The following is a 19,677-nucleotide window of genomic DNA, read 5'->3' as shown; positions in this document are numbered from 1 at the left end:
GAACTCCCATCTTTGTACATTTACCCCTAAGGGGTCTATTCAATTCTAGTCAGAGCTGCCGTCTAGTCGGAAAGATGGTAGTTCCTGATTTTGTGGATCAGCGGATTAGCAGTGGATTAGCCGCGGATTAGCCGCGGATCCACGTGTTTTGCGTCCAAATCTGACAGGTTTTAGTCCCATTTTCGACAATGTCAATCCGACTTTAAAAAAAAGTCGGAATTACATTGTCAGAAACGGCCAAAACCTGTCAGATTTGGCCTCAAATTGAATACTAAACTAACAGAACAAATAAAAAGCCAAAAACACCTGGCGCTGTGATTGTCTACAGACGAATGCAGCAATCCCAAAAGGGTCTTTGGTTTTAACCCTTATTATAGAACTACAAGAAAAACAAATCTGGGACTGCACAATTCACTCTGATATGGATATTTATTATCACAGAAAATTAATCTCTAAAAATGTTTAAATACATACAAACACATACAATGCTATATGCCGGCCAGCATCACATAAAAATTATATTATGAAACCAATCAATATATTACTCCTGGGTCTATTAATAGAGGATATATTAATCGATTCCAATATATACCTAATACACTTTATATCCTCAATTTATATGCTAAAAGATGATGAACCATTAATAACTTTCTCTTGGAATATTAGTTATATCACCTCCAATGAATTTAGACCAAAATAGATTGTCCAGCGCTTTTTTATGGTTTGTGACATGCAACCATGCCAAGTATCTTTCCTTTCAGATAGTGATATTTTGTCCCAGCATAAATTCAATCAATAGCTCAGTCCGAATCAGAAAGTCTCTCCCCTCAATTAGAAGACATCCACATTCAATTATGCTCTTAGAACCGCATTATCCACATTTCGGGCTTCTGCCGTTTAGCTAGGCAGATCATACAAGATTAAAGCCTCTTATACAGCAATTATAGCATTCCACTTTTTCAGGGTATGATACTATGCCTGTGTAATGTTCTTGGATGAACCCCTCCCGGCTGGTAATAGCCTTATCTGGAGCCTCCGGGTTCTTAATGCGGCGTATTTCACTTCCCAACCTCAGTGGGGTTTCTTATGCCTGCGGCCGGCCCGTTAGTGTCTCCGCTGCTAACTCCTGTAACGACAGACGCGTTTCCCCGCCTTCTATTGCGTCGGCGGCTTCTTCAGAAGAACCCGGAGGCTCCAGATAAGGCTATTACCAGCCGGGAGGGGTTCATCCAATAACATTACACAGGCATAGTATCATACCCTGAAAAAGTGGAATGCTATAATTGCTGTATAAGAGGCTTTAATCTTGTATGATCTGCCTAGCTAAACGGCAGAAGCCCGAAATGTGGATAATGCGGTTCTAAGAGCATAATTGAATGTGGATGTCTTCTAATTGAGGGGAGAGACTTTCTGATTCGGACTGAGCTATTAATTGAATTTATGCTGGGACAAAATATCACTATCTGAAAGGAAAGATACTTGGCATGGTTGCATGTCACAAACCATAAAAAAGCGCTGGACAATCTATTTTGGTCTAAATTCATTGGAGGTGATATAACTAATATTCCAAGAGAAAGTTATTAATGGTTCATCATCTTTTAGCATATAAATTGAGGATATAAAATGTATTAGGTATATATTGGAATCGATTAATATATCCTCTATTAATAGACCCAGGAGTAATATATTGATTGGTTTCATAATATAATTTTTATGTGATGCTGGCCGGCATATAGCATTGTATGTGTTTGTATGTATTTAAACATTTTTAGAGATTAATTTTAAGTGATAATAAATATCCATATCAGAGTGAATTGCGCAGTCCCAGATTTGTTTTTCTTGAATACTAAACTGTCAGATCCTTTCTGTCGGAAAAGGATCCAACATTAATTGAATAGACCCCTAAGTGTCTGAAAGAGAAGGTTTCATTTGAATTCAAAAACTGCAACTTGATTCTCCTCATTTTTTAGGGGAACTTAACATTATAACACATGTTCAATCTTTGGGAAAAATAATTAACTTGCAGACTTTATGTTTCAATCTACATATGAATGAAATCAGCTGTTTATTTATCCTATTCACAGTATTATTCAATGTCAATAGGATAACAAAATAGCACCAGTGAACTTCATTCAATTATACTATGTTATATTTTGGTTTAATAACCAATTTTAACTGTTTACCAATATAAGTTATATTTTATATTAAAAGAGGACCTCCTTCAGTTTTGAAAGAATTACCCCTAACTTTGATTGACATTGATTATTCCATGTATAATATTGATTCTTCTTTCTATGTTTTGCCACTTTTACATACAGTAGAGGTTTTGCTGTACCCAACCCACTATTCCTGATCATTTTGAAAGGATTTTAATAAAATTCATAGACTATCAGAGGAATTGGGAGAAGAGCAGATCAGCTCTCATTATATCATGTTTAAAATAAAACAAGCAAAAAAAAGTAGCAGTGGAACAAATCAATAGAATATATACTTTCTCTATGCAGGACAACAAGACCCTTTCTTCATTTAGATACAAATCTGTATCCTTGGTGCAGCAGTGACAATCTCTGAATACGATCCGATGCGCACGGGACCACGCATAGAATCGGAAGTAAATGACACATGTGTAAAAATCATGTAGAAAAGGACCAAACTGTACTAGTGTATAGGGCCTTTAGTCTTCAGGTCTTGTCAAAAGATTTAAAACGTGTTAAAAATTAGGAGACCAGGGGATCTATGTTCTAAAGTGGACTGCAAAGAAGTACCAACCAACCAACCAACCAACCAGCTACTGTCATTTTTCAAACACCGCCTACAACATAACAGATCTGATTGGCTGGTACGTTATCTCCATCCAAGGCTTAATACATAGGACCATATCGCAAAAGCAAAATCTTTCTCTAATGGGCAAAACCATGTGCACAGCAGGTGGGGCTGAAATAACATGTGTAGAGAGATTTACTGTATATTTGGGTGGGTTATTTTGTTTCTGTGCAGGGTAAATACTGGCTGCATTAATTTTGAAATTTAGATTTCAGTTTGAACACACCCCTCCCAAATCAAACTCTCTCTCTGCACATGTTACATCTGCCCCACCTGCAGTGCACATGACTTTGCCCATTAGAGAAAATTTTTACTGTTGTGATCAGGCCTGAATTAGGCCCATAGACCTCTAGAGCACCAATCACCAGAAAACTTTTGAAGTGTGTACTTTCCTGAGACTGGTCTATCCCATTTTCCCCCCAATTAATGCCTGTGAGTGGCAGTCGGTCTGACAAAGACTGGAAGAGTGTGTACAGTGGCACAATCCTTTTAGCCAAATGTTTCAAAGGATGAAGATTGGTTATGTGCAGCAAAATTGGACAAGGTTGGGTGTAGAATCTGCTACCAGGTCTACAGTAGTATTGTGTCAACAGTCTGGTCTGAAGTTGAATCTCCAGAGGAATGGACAAGTGTGTACCACACTTTATGGTAGTTATTTACTTATTAACAGTTCTTTATGTATGCATTGCATAATATTTCAGTCATTAGTATTTTTCCCTGCTCCATTAGAGCCTGCAATATGTATTTCCTATCACATGGAAAAAAATAATTGGGTTACATTTTGTCCAAAGCCAGTTAAGCTAACAGTGGGCCTAATTCAGATCTGATCGCTGGGTCGCGTTTTTTGCTATCCTGCAATCAGATTGTCGCCACCTACAGGGGGAGTGTATTTTCGCCGTGCAAGTGTGTGATCGCATGTGTAGCTGAGCTGAAAAAATGCAGGCATTACCAAGCGTTTTCAGGGAGGGTGTCTGACGTCAGCTTCTGCCCCGATCAGCCTTTTCTTATCGCACTGGAGGAGTAAGTCTTGGGTTGCGCACAGACTGCAAACACTGGGTTTTAGCAGCTCAGCTACACATGCAATCGCACACTTGCATGGTGAAAATACACTCCGCCTGTAGGCGGCGACTATCTGATCGCAGGACAACAAAAAATGTAGCCCAGCAATCAGCTCTGAATTAGGCCCCCAGTGTGTGCAGTCTCTGCGCAACCCAGCACTTGCTCCTCCAGTGCAATAAGAACAGCCTGATCGGGGCCGGAGCTGACGTCAGACACCCTCCCTGAAAACGCGTGAAATGCCTGCGTTTTTCCAGACACTCCCTGTAAATGGTCAGTTGCCACCCACAAATGGCCTCTTCCTGTCAATCAACTCGCAAACGCCCGTGCGATCGGCTTTTTCGCACCATCCCGAGGCTGGCTGGTAAAGCCTGTTGCTGTTGTCCGACGCACGTGTGCATTGCAGTGCATATGCATGCGCAATTAGGATCTGCTCGCCTGCATCGTGAAACACACAGCAGCGATCAGATCTGAATTACCCCCAGTATGTTTTACAGTGTGAGAAGAAATCCCCATAAGCACAAGGAGAATATACAAACTCAACACATATGTTGTCCAGGTCAGGAATTTTACTCATGACCTCAGGTGGTTAGGCAATCATAGTGTTGCTCAGACATTTGATGGTGCGACTGATGTTGCTGATGGTGTGTCTTTGTACACAAGTAGCAGATTAGAGATACAGATGGTGGGTGTCTCTGTACACAATCCAGCGGATGTGTCATTAGCATAATATTGCAGTACACCTGCATACAAAGATGCATTTGCGAATACAACTGCGTCCACCTTTGAATCAGGTCATAGTCCTGTGGAGTAAAATAAAATCATATCATATATTACACTGATGGGAACAGATGAATTAGGCAGTAGACATTGAGGAACTTATTCTGAGATGCATAGCAAGTTCTTGCATACAGCATATACATTTATACATCTTTACATATGTCACAATCCTGACTGAATTTTCTTATGTTCTGTGACTTACCTCAGCATATTCTGCAAACATGCATCTGCTTCACATACTAACTGCAGTCTTGATTACTTGCTGATTAGCACCTGAGTAAAAATTCCTCTCTGTGAGTAATTGCCAAGATCCAGTGTTCAGCAACCGGGCTCTCTGTTCATCACACGCAGCTGGTAGTAAAGTATGTACATGTTGTTCCTGCATAGCTCTCTCAGCATAATGTCTGCTTCCTAGTGTTTGGGCCTACTAGGCCTCAATCCACATCAGAGCCTAAGCCTGGAGTACTGCTGTGACAAGTCCTGATAATCTGACTGCAGCACAGCCAATCATGTGACTGTCTGAGCATCCTGTTGTCCAGCTGATTGTCCCTGCCAATCTCTCACACTGGCTGCTATAGGAATGCTGGGTCAGGACTGCCTAATCGCCAGTGCTATGATTGTCATACCCTGTATGGTTGTTTGCTCTCAGCTGTTTCCAGTTTGCCTTGCTCCAGGAGATTACATTCTGCCCTGAGACCTGAGTTGAATCCTGCTTGCAGCTCTGCCTGACTCATCAGTGTTCTGCCATCGATCTCCTGCTCCATTGGTGTTCCGCCATCGATCTCCTGCTCCAGCGGTGTTCCGCCATTGATCTCTAGCTCCATCGGTGTTGTGCCATTGATCTCTAGCTCCATCTGTGTTGTGCCATTGACCTCTAGCTCCATCGGTGTTCCGCCATCGATACTCATCACCATCGGTGCTCCACCACCAGTATCCAGTACCATCGGTATCCTTCCCATCCCCGGTGGTCAGTAACCTTATATGTATTTGTATTGAGACTTCATCAGTGGTTCACACTGCTCCTTATCATACATCTTGCCATCGATGTTACAGCATTGCCTCTAGTCTTAAGCCTATGTTACGGCATTACCTGTGATTCCGATTATTGAGTCAATAACCATCTGCCGCTATATGTGTCATCTTGCGTGCTGAATAAAAAGACTTATTTTACTTTACATTCTCCTCCAGTCTGGTCACGCCTTTGGGCCTACACTCAAGTAATACCACATCCTGGTTTATGTATAAGAACTTTATTAAAGTACCCAGATTCATATTCCAGTCAGCCCCTATGCCTGAGATCTCAGTACAAAACAGCAAAAGGAAAGAGTATGAGTGCGCTGTCAGCGGCAGCCAGTAAAGGGGGGGTCAGCCCCTGGATAAAGTAAAACAACAATAGAATAATGTATGAACTGGCGCCGGCTGTTAGACCAAATAAGGGACGATAATGAATGAAGATTAAAAATCACAAGTTTTTAATAAACATAATAAAAACAATTATAAATAAATCAGATGTGGTCAAGAAATCGTTATCTGTTCTAGGTCAGAAACAGAAGATATTGTATGATGTTGATTAAGACCAATTGGATCCCACTCGTGATATATATTGTATATACACAGTCTCCGGTTAGGACTCCCTCCTCATTAATTTTGGTTCACTTGAGAAGATAATAGTTACCCAGTCCTTATGGATGTTGTCCCCAGGATCTCAGTTTAGCAGAAGAGATTCCAAATAGCAGCAGGGGAATAATTCCAGATTGCAGTGGGCTTGTAGTGTCCAATAAGGGCCAGGAGTCCAATTGTTACCGGTGATGTTAGGTGGGTCCAAAGCTGTTGGTCAGTGTCCTTAGCTCAACGCGTTTTGCTGGTCTAATGGCTGCCAGCTTCCTCAGGCGCATGTGTCACACTGAGTACCTTATGGGGTTTATATACACCCTTCATTATGCTTAAAATGAATACACCTGATTTACTAGTAATATAATAAATAAAACGTCCCAAAAAAACATTAAAAATTGGATATAGGAGGCAATCCTATTATATAACCTGGGCAATCATATATTAATATCCAGAAAACGAGTGTTTAAATACCTGTTTAAGCAGTAAAACAGCAAAGTTTATAAAGACACTTCCTGGTCACATGACCGTCCCCGATCACATGATCTTGAGGTTGGTCAGTGTAAGAATGACTGGTGTTCCTAATATGGTCCGATCACGTGATTGTTTCCGGTCACGTGATCGGTACTAGCTCTAATTAGCTTACCTCCCAATACAGGGAGAATGAGGGGAGAGGTGGAGTTCCGTTTCGAGCCGATCATGTGACCGCTTCCGGCCACATGATCGGCATAGTCTCTCTCATTGTGGCCGCATCTCGGGACAAGGTGTGACGTGTTTTGGTCACCTGTTCCGATGCGGTCCTATCCCGTCAGGCTCATTATTAAACAGCAATGGCAATGCGTTCCAGTGATCGGATTTGCGTTCCAGGGCCGGCCTGAGCACCAGGAAGTGTCACTCCTGACTCTTAAAGTACACAGTAGTGCAAAATCTCTTGGCAACCCAAAATAGTCTAACATATAGAGTTTGAATATACATATGAATATAGGATCCAGAACCATAGTACAAAAAAGGAAAATTTACATGATTGAAAAAGACAGTCATTATTAAGAAAGGAAAAAGAGAGGGTTCAAAATGCACACATCACATAATATTGTGAAATATCCTTATACATTGCAATCACCACATATAGGATTAGTGAAAAATGAAGCCTAGGAATAGATAGAATACGTCATCACATTCTGTATGCGTATCACATTATCAATACTTTCACGATATCATTCTATATATACCGCAATCTATATTGATAATTTATATTCATTAATCCACATATATGTAGATAATATTCATCAGACAATGCTGTGTACAAATTTCCATATATGAAATATAATTCTGTTGAACTTTTCGGACAGTGCACTTATCATTCTATGCATATTTATTTTGCTATATAGCATTTAGAAAATAAGGGGGGAAAAGAAGAAAAGGGGAAAAAGGGGGAAGTGGAAAGAAGGGAGAGAAAAAAAAAAAAGGGAAAAGGGGGGGGGGGGGAGAGGAGATGATGGGATATCTGTTGGGAGAATTACATAATGGATTAAGGTTACCCGCATATTTATGGCAAATATTTCACGGGATGGTATTTAATTCCATATTTTCATTCAATCCATCTGGATGGAGAGAATTGAATTTAAGCATCCAAAATATCTCCCTACAACAGAGTCTGTTAAATCTGTCCCCTCCCCTTGGTGTCGGAGTAATATGTTCGATGCAGACTATTGAAAGGCTTTTTGGATCGCCTTCATGGGCCTGACTAAAGTGGCGAGAGACACTATGCTGATTATATTGTTTTATAATGTTCCGACGATGTTCCATGAACCTGACGTGTACTGGTCTTGTGGTCCTGCCCACATACTTAAGGCCACAGCCACAGGTTAATAGATATATCACAAATTTTGTATCACAGTTCATGAAAGATCTAAGCGAATACTGTTCTTGAGAGTCTGATAATGTTAATACAGTGGTCTTTTTTGGCATATGTGTACAAGTTGTGCATCGGGATTTCCCGCATCTAAAGCACCCCACTGGTTTAGTGGGTAACCATTCGAGACCTATAGATATATGTTTTTTCTTTTCATTTTGTCCCAGGTGGCTCGGAGCTAGTATAGATTTTAGGGATCTGTTCTTTTTATATATAATTTGTGGATGGGACGGTAAGATCTCCCCCAGAATCCGATCTTGTTTAAGAATTCGATAATTTTTTGAAATTATGGTTTTTATTTCCAGAGCACACTTATTATATTTGCAAATGAAAGCAAATTGTCTCTCGTTATCTTTTTTCTCTTTTTGATTCTCAGTAGCCTTAATTTTAGTTGATAGGAGTTTGGCCCTATCCATGCAGTATACATCTTTAAAAGCTTCTTTTAACAGTTTATCTGGGTATTTACGATGTCTAAGTGAATCCATTAATTCATTCGCCTGTATGGTGAATGTCTCAAGATCAGAGCAATTGCGTCTCAGGCGCATTAATTGGCCCTTCGGTATATTGTGCTTCCAGGGTGCATAGTGTGCACTTTCATAGTGCAAGTACGAATTTGTGTTGACTGGTTTGATGAAGTTGGAGGTGACGATTTTATCATCAAATATTTCAAGGGTCACATCCAGGAAGTCTATCCGTTCACTGTTATGAGTGTGAGTGAAGGTTAAATTAAAAGTGTTAGAGTTCAAATAAGTGACAAAAGAAGAAATAGAAGAATGATCCCCATCCCAAATAATGAATAGATCATCTATATAACGGCCATAGAAGACCAGATTCCCCTCCCAGCCACTGCCCCACAACATCGAGTCCTCAAAGTGACCCATGTATAGGTTAGCATAGCTGGGGGCGAATCTGGTCCCCATGGCCGTTCCCATCACCTGAAGAAAATATTGTTGGAGAAACAGAAAATAATTGTGTGAAAGTATAAAGGAAATGGAGTCGATGAGGAAAGTCTGGTGATCCATGCTGAGGTCGCCATCCCCGGATAGTCTTTTAGAGATTACATCAGTTCCCACTGAATGTGGGATATGTGTGTATAATGCCTGTACATCTAATGTTAAAAACTGATAGGACTCTTTCCACTTGATGTTTGCAATTTTGGTTAAGAAGTCTGTTGTATCTCGGAGATGCGACCTCAGCATGGAAACACGTGGTTGGAGGAAAGTGTCTACATAAAAGGAAAGATTAGAAGTGAGGGACCCTATGCCTGAAATAATAGGTCTACCAGGAGGTGCTGTGAGTGATTTGTGTATTTTAGGGAGAAAATAAAAAGTAGGTGATGTGGGAAAAATAGGTAACAGGAATCTGTATTCCTCCCTGGATATGACCCCCTTCTCCATGGCTTGATCTAGAAGAGATTTTAATTCTATCATGAATGAGTCTGTAGGATTTTTGTCAAGTTTTCTATAGAACAGTTCATCACATAGTTGTCTATTCGCTTCATTAATGTAGTCTGTTCTGTTCATCACTACTATGCCCCCACCTTTATCTGCTTCCTTTATGACTAGGGAGGTATCTTTTGTGAGATCTTTAAGTGCTTTTTTCTCCTGTCTAGTCAGGTTGGAAGAAAATTTGGTGCTGTCTTGTTGACAATTCACTAGATTTTTGAAATCCTCAAGAGTTATCTTATAAAAAGATTCAATACTGCTACTCTTAGCGCATAAAGGGAAGAATAAGACTTCTTTTTAAACTTTGTAAGTGTTCTGCCTAGATCATATACTTTTGCTGGTTCTTCTATAGCAACATGATTCTGTTCCCATAGCTCTTCCAGAACGGCAAGCATGGGATCATCAGTTTTGTCCAGCAGTATAGGAATAGAGTCATCAGTGTTTCTGGAAAGGTTTTTCTTAGCGAAAAATCTTTTCCTACATAGAGTTCTTATGTAACGGTTGAGTTCCACATAGAGGTCGAACATATTAGGAGTACTAGTCGGAGAAAACTTGAGACCTTTCTCCAGAAGGGAGGTCTCTGATTCACTCAGAGATTTTGCAGAGAGGTTAAATACACTTTGTTTAGCACCATCTGTTCTACCTATATCCTTCTTGGGTTTTTCTTTCCTATGTTTACCTCCTCTTCTCCCTCTGGGCTTGGGTCTCTTCTTTATTTTTGTGGTTTCCCAACTCCTCGCCTCTGCTATTTCTCGATAATTGGTTTTTGGGCGTGCCCCTAAAAAATGTTCTTTATTAGCATTATCTTTTTCCCTCCTAGGGGTATAGGTGGAATCTTCCCTCTGTGGTTGAGCTCTCTCATTCCGATAACTCCCTCTCCTTCCCCTTTCATAGTGATTGGTGAATGAACCCTCTGTCCTGCTTTGTCGGAGATCTTGATTCTTAGTATATTGATTAGATTGATTCTCCCACCTATTGTGATTAAGTCTCCCAAACCTCTCTCTTGGTCTAAAGTTTTGTTTGTCTTTGTCTGGATTATCAGTGTCTCTCTTTTTTTCCCTATAGGACCTTACTACGTTTTGCTCGTAATCATTTAGATCTCGTCTAAACTTTTTTTGCTTAGTTTCCATAATGGTATGTTCATACTTGACTACCTTTTCATTTATTACTCTATCTCTTTCTTTTAATCCCTCATCATTCGAAGATCTGTCTATGGTTTTCTTTATATCTTCTATTTCTTTCTCTATGCAGTGTACTTTATGAGTTCTGTATCTGATGATGAGTCCCATAAGGGTAAATGAACAATTGTCCAATAATTGATCCCATTCTTTCTGGTACTCAACGTCATCTTGAAATATTGAGGACTTAAATAGACGGAACCCTCTTGGAATCATTTTTTTATCTAGGTACTGTTGGAGGTTGATACTATCCAACCAGTTCCTAGATTCGGCTTTAAGTAGATCCTCTAATTTGTAAAATTTCCTATAGATATCTGTCTCATCAGATGCAGAACTTTTAAATACAGGTTCATCTAGATGTGCCCAATAGGATTGCCTTCTATTATTGCGTTCATTTAAATTGGAGAAACAGCTCATGACTGCAGCACTCAAGGACCAAAGTACCAGTACAAAACAGCAAAAGGAAAGAGTATGAGTGCGCTGTCAGCGGCAGCCAGTAAAGGGGGGGTCAGCCCCTGGATAAAGTAAAACAACAATAGAATAATGTATGAACTGGCGCCGGCTGTTAGACCAAATAAGGGACGATAATGAATGAAGATAAAAAATCACAAGTTTTTAATAAACATAATAAAAACAATTATAAATAAATCAGATGTGGTCAAGAAATCGTTATCTGTTCTAGGTCAGAAACAGAAGATATTGTATGATGTTGATTAAGACCAATTGGATCCCACTCGTGATATATATTGTATATACACAGTCTCCGGTTAGGACTCCCTCCTCATTAATTTTGGTTCACTTGAGAAGATAATAGTTACCCAGTCCTTATGGATGTTGTCCCCAGGATCTCAGTTTAGCAGAAGAGATTCCAAATAGCAGCAGGGGAATAATTCCAGATTGCAGTGGGCTTGTAGTGTCCAATAAGGGCCAGGAGTCCAATTGTTACCGGTGATGTTAGGTGGGTCCAAAGCTGTTGGTCAGTGTCCTTAGCTCAACGCGTTTCGCTGGTCTAATGGCTGCCAGCTTCCTCAGGAGCATGTGCCACACTGAGTACCTTATGGGGTTTATATACACCCTTCATTATGCTTAAAATGAATACACCTGATTTACTAGTAATATAATAAATAAAACGTCCCAAAAAAACATTAAAAATTGGATATAGGAGGCAATCCTATTATATAACCTGGGCAATCATATATTAATATCCAAAAAACGAGTGTTTAAATACCTGTTTAAGCAGTAAAACAGCAAAGTTTATAAAGACACTTCCTGGTCACATGACCGTCCCCGATCACATGATCTTGAGGTTGGTCAGTGTAAGAATGACTGGTGTTCCTAATATGGTCCGATCACGTGATTGTTTCCGGTCACGTGATCGGTACTAGCTCTAATTAGCTTACCTCCCAATACAGGGAGAATGAGGGGAGAGGTGGAGTTCCGTTTCGAGCCGATCATGTGACCGCTTCCGGCCACATGATCGGCATAGTCTCTCTCATTGTGGCCGCATCTCGGGACAAGGTGTGACGTGTTTTGGTCACCTGTTCCGATGCGGTCCTATCCCGTCAGGCTCATTATTAAACAGCAATGGCAATGCGTTCCAGTGATCGGATTTGCGTTCCAGGGCCGGCCTGAGCACCAGGAAGTGTCACTCCTGACTCTTAAAGTACACAGTAGTGCAAAATCTCTTGGCAACCCAAAATAGTCTAACATATAGAGTTTGAATATACATATGAATATAGGATCCAGAACCATAGTACAAAAAAGGAAAATTTACATGATTGAAAAAGACAGTCATTATTAAGAAAGGAAAAAGAGAGGGTTCAAAATGCACACATCACATAATATTGTGAAATATCCTTATACATTGCAATCACCACATATAGGATTAGTGAAAAATGAAGCCTAGGAATAGATAGAATACGTCATCACATTCTGTATGCGTATCACATTATCAATACTTTCACGATATCATTCTATATATACCGCAATCTATATTGATAATTTATATTCATTAATCCACATATATGTAGATAATATTCATCAGACAATGCTGTGTACAAATTTCCATATATGAAATATAATTCTGTTGAACTTTTCGGACAGTGCACTTATCATTCTATGCATATTTATTTTGCTATATAGCATTTAGAAAATAAGGGGGGAAAAGAATAAAAGGGGAAAAAGGGGGAAGTGGAAAGAAGGGAGAGAAAAAAAAAAAAAAAAAACGGGAAAAGGGGGGGGGGGAGAGGAGATGATGGGATATCTGTTGGGAGAATTACATAATGGATTAAGGTTACCCGCATATTTATGGCAAATATTTCACGGGATGGTATTTAATTCCATATTTTCATTCAATCCATCTGGATGGAGAGAATTGAATTTAAGCATCCAAAATATCTCCCTACAACAGAGTCTGTTAAATCTGTCCCCTCCCCTTGGTGTCGGAGTAATATGTTCGATGCAGACTATTGAAAGGCTTTTTGGATCGCCTTCATGGGCCTGACTAAAGTGGCGAGAGACACTATGCTGATTATATTGTTTTATAATGTTCCGACGATGTTCAATGAACCTGACGTGTACTGGTCTTGTGGTCCTGCCCACATACTTAAGGCCACAGCCACAGGTTAATAGATATATCACAAATTTTGTATCACAGTTCATGAAAGATCTAAGCGAATACTGTTCTTGAGAGTCTGATAATGTTAATACAGTGGTCTTTTTTGGCATATGTGTACAAGTTGTGCATCGGGATTTCCCGCATCTAAAGCACCCCACTGGTTTAGTGGGTAACCATTCGAGACCTATAGATATATGTTTTTTCTTTTCATTTTGTCCCAGGTGGCTCGGAGGTAGTATAGATTTTAGGGATCTGTTCTTTTTATATATAATTTGTGGATGGGACGGTAAGATCTCCCCCAGAATCCGATCTTGTTTAAGAATTCGATAATTTTTTGAAATTATGGTTTTTATTTCCCGAGCACACTTATTATATTTGCAAATGAAAGCAAATTGTCTCTCGTTATCTTTTTTCTCTTTTTGATTCTCAGTAGCCTTAATTTTAGTTGATAGGAGTTTGGCCCTATCCATGCAGTATACATCTTTAAAAGCTTCTTTTAACAGTTTATCTGGGTATTTACGATGTCTAAGTGAATCCATTAATTCATTCGCCTGTATGGTGAATGTCTCAAGATCAGAGCAATTGCGTCTCAGGCGCATTAATTGGCCCTTCGGTATATTGTGCTTCCAGGGTGCATAGTGTGCACTTTCATAGTGCAAGTACGAATTTGTGTTGACTGGTTTGATGAAGTTGGAGGTGACGATTTTATCATCAGATATTTCAAGGGTCACATCCAGGAAGTCTATCCGTTCACTGTTATGAGTGTGAGTGAAGGTTAAATTAAAAGTGTTAGAGTTCAAATAAGTGACAAAAGAAGAAATAGAAGAATGATCCCCATCCCAAATAATGAATAGATCATCTATATAACGGCCATAGAAGACCAGATTCCCCTCCCAGCCACTGCCCCACAACATCGAGTCCTCGAAGTGACCCATGTATAGGTTAGCATAGCTGGGGGCGAATCTGGTCCCCATGGCCATTCCCATCACCTGAAGAAAATATTGTTGGAGAAACAGAAAATAATTGTGTGAAAGTATAAAGGAAATGGAGTCGATGAGGAAAGTCTGGTGATCCATGCTGAGGTCGCCATCCCCGGATAGTCTTTTAGAGATTACATCAGTTCCCACTGAATGTGGGATATGTGTGTATAATGGCCCTCATTCCGAGTTGTTCGCTCGTTCTTTTTCATCGCATCGCAGTGAAAATCCGCTTAGTACGCATGCGCAAAGTTCGCACTGCGACTGCGCCAAGTAACTTTACTATGAAGAAAGTATTTTTACTCACGGCTTTTTCTTCGCTCCGGCGATCGTAATGTGATTGACAGGAAATGGGTGTTACTGGGCGGAAACACGGCGTTTCAGGGGCGTGTGGCTGAAAACGCTACCGTTTCCGGAAAAAACGCAGGAGTGGCCGGGGAAACGGTGGGAGTGCCTGGGCGAATGCTGGGTGTGTTTGTGACGTCAACCAGGAACGACAAGCACTGAACTGATCGCACAGGCAGAGTAAGTCTGGAGCTACTCTGAAACTGCTAAGTAGTTAGTAATCGCAATATTGCGAATACATCGGTCGCAATTTTAAGAAGCTAAGATTCACTCCCAGTAGGTGGCGGCTTAGCGTGTGTAACTCTGCTAAATTCGCCTTGCGACCGATCAACTCGGAATGAGGGCCAATGCCTGTACATCTAATGTTAAAAACTGATAGGACTCTTTCCACTTGATGTTTGCAATTTTGGTTAAGAAGTCTGTTGTATCTCGGAGATGTGACCTCAGCATGGAAACACGTGGTTGGAGGAAAGTGTCTACATAAAAGGAAAGATTAGAAGTGAGGGACCCTATGCCTGAAATAATAGGTCTACCAGGAGGTGCTGTGAGTGATTTGTGTATTTTAGGGAGAAAATAAAAAGTAGGTGATGTGGGAAAAATAGGTAACAGGAATCTGTATTCCTCCCTGGATATGACCCCCTTCTCCATGGCTTGATCTAGAAGAGATTTTAATTCTATCATGAATGAGTCTGTAGGATTTTTGTCAAGTTTTCTATAGAACAGTTCATCACATAGTTGTCTATTCGCTTCATTAATGTAGTCTGTTCTGTTCATCACTACTATGCCCCCACCTTTATCTGCTTCCTTTATGACTAGGGAGGTATCTTTTGTGAGATCTTTAAGTGCTTTTTTCTCCTGTCTAGTCAGGTTGGAAGAAAATTTGGTGCTGTCTTGTTGACAATTCACTAGATTTTTGAAATCCTCAAGAGTTATCTTATAAAAAGATTCAATACTGCTACTCTTAGCGCATAAAGGGAAGAATTCAGACTTCTTTTTAAACTTTGTAAGTGTTCTGCCTAGATCATATACTTTTGCTGGTTCTTCTATAGCAACATGATTCTGTTCCCATAGCTCTTCCAGAACGGCAAGCATGGGATCATCAGTTTTGTCCAGCAGTATAGGAATAGAGTCATCAGTGTTTCTGGAAAGGTTTTTCTTAGCGAAAAATCTTTTCCTACATAGAGTTCTTATGTAACGGTTGAGTTCCACATAGTGGTCGAACATATTAGGAGTACTAGTCGGAGAAAACTTGAGACCTTTCTCCAGAAGGGAGGTCTCTGATTCACTCAGAGATTTTGCAGAGAGGTTAAATACACTTTGTTTAGCACCATCTGTTCTACCTATATCCTTCTTGGGTTTTTCTTTCCTATGTTTCCCTCCTCTTCTCCCTCTGGGCTTGGGTCTCTTCTTCTTTTTGTGGTTTCCCAACTCCTCGCCTCTGCTATTTCTCGATAATTGGTTTTTGGGCGTGCCCCTAAAAAATGTTCTTTATTAGCATTATCTTTTTCCCTCCTAGGGGTATAGGTGGAATCTTCCCTCTGTGGTTGAGCTCTCTCATTCCGATAACTCCCTCTCCTTCCCCTTTCATAGTGATTGGTGAATGAACCCTCTGTCCTGCTTTGTCGGAGATCTTGATTCTTAGTATATTGATTAGATTGATTCTCCCACCTATTGTGATTAAGTCTCCCAAACCTCTCTCTTGGTCTAAAGTTTTGTTTGTCTTTGTCTGGATTATCAGTGTCTCTCTTTTTTTCCCTATAGGACCTTACTACGTTTTGCTCGTAATCATTTAGATCTCGTCTAAACTTTTTTTGCTTAGTTTCCATAATGGTATGTTCATACTTGACTACCTTTTCATTTATTACTCTATCTTTTCTTTTAATCCCTCATCATTCGAAGATCTGTCTATGGTTTTCTTTATATCTTCTATTTCTTTCTCTATGCAGTGTACTTTATGAGTTCTGTATCTGATGATGAGTCCCATAAGAGTAAATGAACAATTGTCCAATAATTGATCCCATTCTTTCTGGTACTCAACGTCATCTTGAAATATTGAGGACTTAAATAGACGGAGCCCTCTTGGAATAATTTTTTTATCTAGGTACTGTTGGAGGTTGATACTATCCAACCAGTTCCTAGATTCGGCTTTAAGTAGATCCTCTAATTTGTAAAATTTCCTATAGATATCTGTCTCATCAGATGCAGAACTTTTAAATACAGGTTCATCTAGATGTGCCCAATAGGATTGCCTTCTATTATTGCGTTCATTTAAATTGGAGAAACAGCTCATGACTGCAGCACTCAAGGACCAAAGTACCAGTACAAAACAGCAAAAGGAAAGAGTATGAGTGCGCTGTCAGCGGCAGCCAGTAAAGGGGGGGTCAGCCCCTGGATAAAGTAAAACAACAATAGAATAATGTACGAACTGGCGCCGGCTGTTAGACCAAATAAGGGACGATAATGAATGAAGATAAAAAATCACAAGTTTTTAATAAACATAATAAAAACAATTATAAATAAATCAGATGTGGTCAAGAAATCGTTATCTGTTCTAGGTCAGAAACAGAAGATATTGTATGATGTTGATTAAGACCAATTGGATCCCACTCGTGATATATATTGTATATACACAGTCTCCGGTTAGGACTCCCTCCTCATTAATTTTGGTTCACTTGAGAAGATAATAGTTACCCAGTCCTTATGGATGTTGTCCCCAGGATCTCAGTTTAGCAGAAGAGATTCCAAATAGCAGCAGGGGAATAATTCCAGATTGCAGTGGGCTTGTAGTGTCCAATAAGGGCCAGGAGTCCAATTGTTACCGGTGATGTTAGGTGGGTCCAAAGCTGTTGGTCAGTGTCCTTAGCTCAACGCGTTTCGCTGGTCTAATGGCTGCCAGCTTCCTCAGGAGCATGTGTCACACTGAGTACCTTATGGGGTTTATATACACCCTTCATTATGCTTAAAATGAATACACCTGATTTACTAGTAATATAATAAATAAAACGTCCCAAAAAAACATAAAAAATTGGATATAGGAGGCAATCCTATTATATAACCTGGGCAATCATATATTAATATCCAAAAAACGAGTGTTTAAATACCTGTTTAAGCAGTAAAACAGCAAAGTTTATAAAGACACTTCCTGGTCACATGACCGTCCCCGATCACATGATCTTGAGGTTGGTCAGTGTAAGAATGACTGGTGTTCCTAATATGGTCCGATCACGTGATTGTTTCCGGTCACGTGATCGGTACTAGCTCTAATTAGCTCACCTCCCAATACAGGGAGAATGAGGGGAGAGGTGGAGTTCCGTTTCGAGCCGATCATGTGACCGCTTCCGGCCACATGATCGGCATAGTCTCTCTAATTGTGGCCGCATCTCGGGACAAGGTGTGACGTGTTTTGGTCACCTGTTCCGATGCGGTCCTATCCCGTCAGGCTCATTATTAAACAGCAATGGCAATGCGTTCCAGTGATCGGATTTGCGTTCCAGGGCCGGCCTGAGCACCAGGAAGTGTCACTCCTGACTCTTAAAGTACACAGTAGTGCAAAATCTCTTGGCAACCCAAAATAGTCTAACATATAGAGTTTGAATATACATATGAATATAGGATCCAGAACCATAGTACAAAAAGGGAAAATGTACATGATTGAAAAAGACAGTCATTATTAAGAAAGGAAAAAGAGAGGGTTCAAAATGCACACATCACATAATATTGTGAAATATCCTTATACATTGCAATCACCACATATAGGATTAGTGAAAAATGAAGCCTAGGAATAGATAGAATACGTCATCACATTCTGTATGCGTATCACATTATCAATACTTTCACGATATCATTCTATATATACCGCAATCTATATTGATAATTTATATTCATTAATCCACATATATGTAGATAATATTCATCAGACAATGCTGTGTACAAATTTCCATATATGAAATATAATTCTGTTGAACTTTTCGGACAGTGCACTTATCATTCTATGCATATTTATTTTGCTATATAGCATTTAGAAAATAAGGGGGGAAAAGAAGAAAAGGGGAAAAAGGGGGAAGTGGAAAGAAGGGAGAGAAGAAAAAAAAAAAAAAAAGGGAAAAGGGGGGGGGGGGGAGAGGAGATGATGGGATATCTGTTGTGAGAATTACATAATGGATTAAGGTTACCCGCATATTTATGGCAAATATTTCACGGGATGGTATTTAATTCCATATTTTCATTCAATCCATCTGGATGGAGAGAATTGAATTTAAGCATCCAAAATATCTCCCTACAACAGAGTCTGTTAAATCTGTCCCCTCCCCTTGGTGTCGGAGTAATATGTTCGATGCAGACTATTGAAAGGCTTTTTGGATCGCCTTCATGGGCCTGACTAAAGTGGCGAGAGACACTATGCTGATTATATTGTTTTATAATGTTCCGACGATGTTCCATGAACCTGACGTGTACTGGTCTTGTGGTCCTGCCCACATACTTAAGGCCACAGCCACAGGTTAATAGATATATCACAAATTTTGTATCACAGTTCATGAAAGATCTAAGCGAATACTGTTCTTGAGAGTCTGATAATGTTAATACAGTGGTCTTTTTTGGCATATGTGTACAAGTTGTGCATCGGGATTTCCCGCATCTAAAGCACCCCACTGGTTTAGTGGGTAACCATTCGAGACCTATAGATATATGTTTTTTCTTTTCATTTTGTCCCAGGTGGCTCGGAGCTAGTATAGATTTTAGGGATCTGTTCTTTTTATATATAATTTGTGGATGGGACGGTAAGATCTCCCCCAGAATCCGATCTTGTTTAAGAATTCGATAATTTTTTGAAATTATGGTTTTTATTTCCCAAGCACACTTATTATATTTGCAAATGAAAGCAAATTGTCTCTCGTTATCTTTTTTCTCTTTTTGATCCTCAGTAGCCTTAATT

The sequence above is a fragment of the Pseudophryne corroboree genome, chromosome 4, assembly GCF_028390025.1.
Source record: "Pseudophryne corroboree isolate aPseCor3 chromosome 4, aPseCor3.hap2, whole genome shotgun sequence".
NCBI lineage: Eukaryota > Metazoa > Chordata > Amphibia > Anura > Myobatrachidae > Pseudophryne > Pseudophryne corroboree.
Note: the sequence above shows the minus strand (reverse complement) of the source record.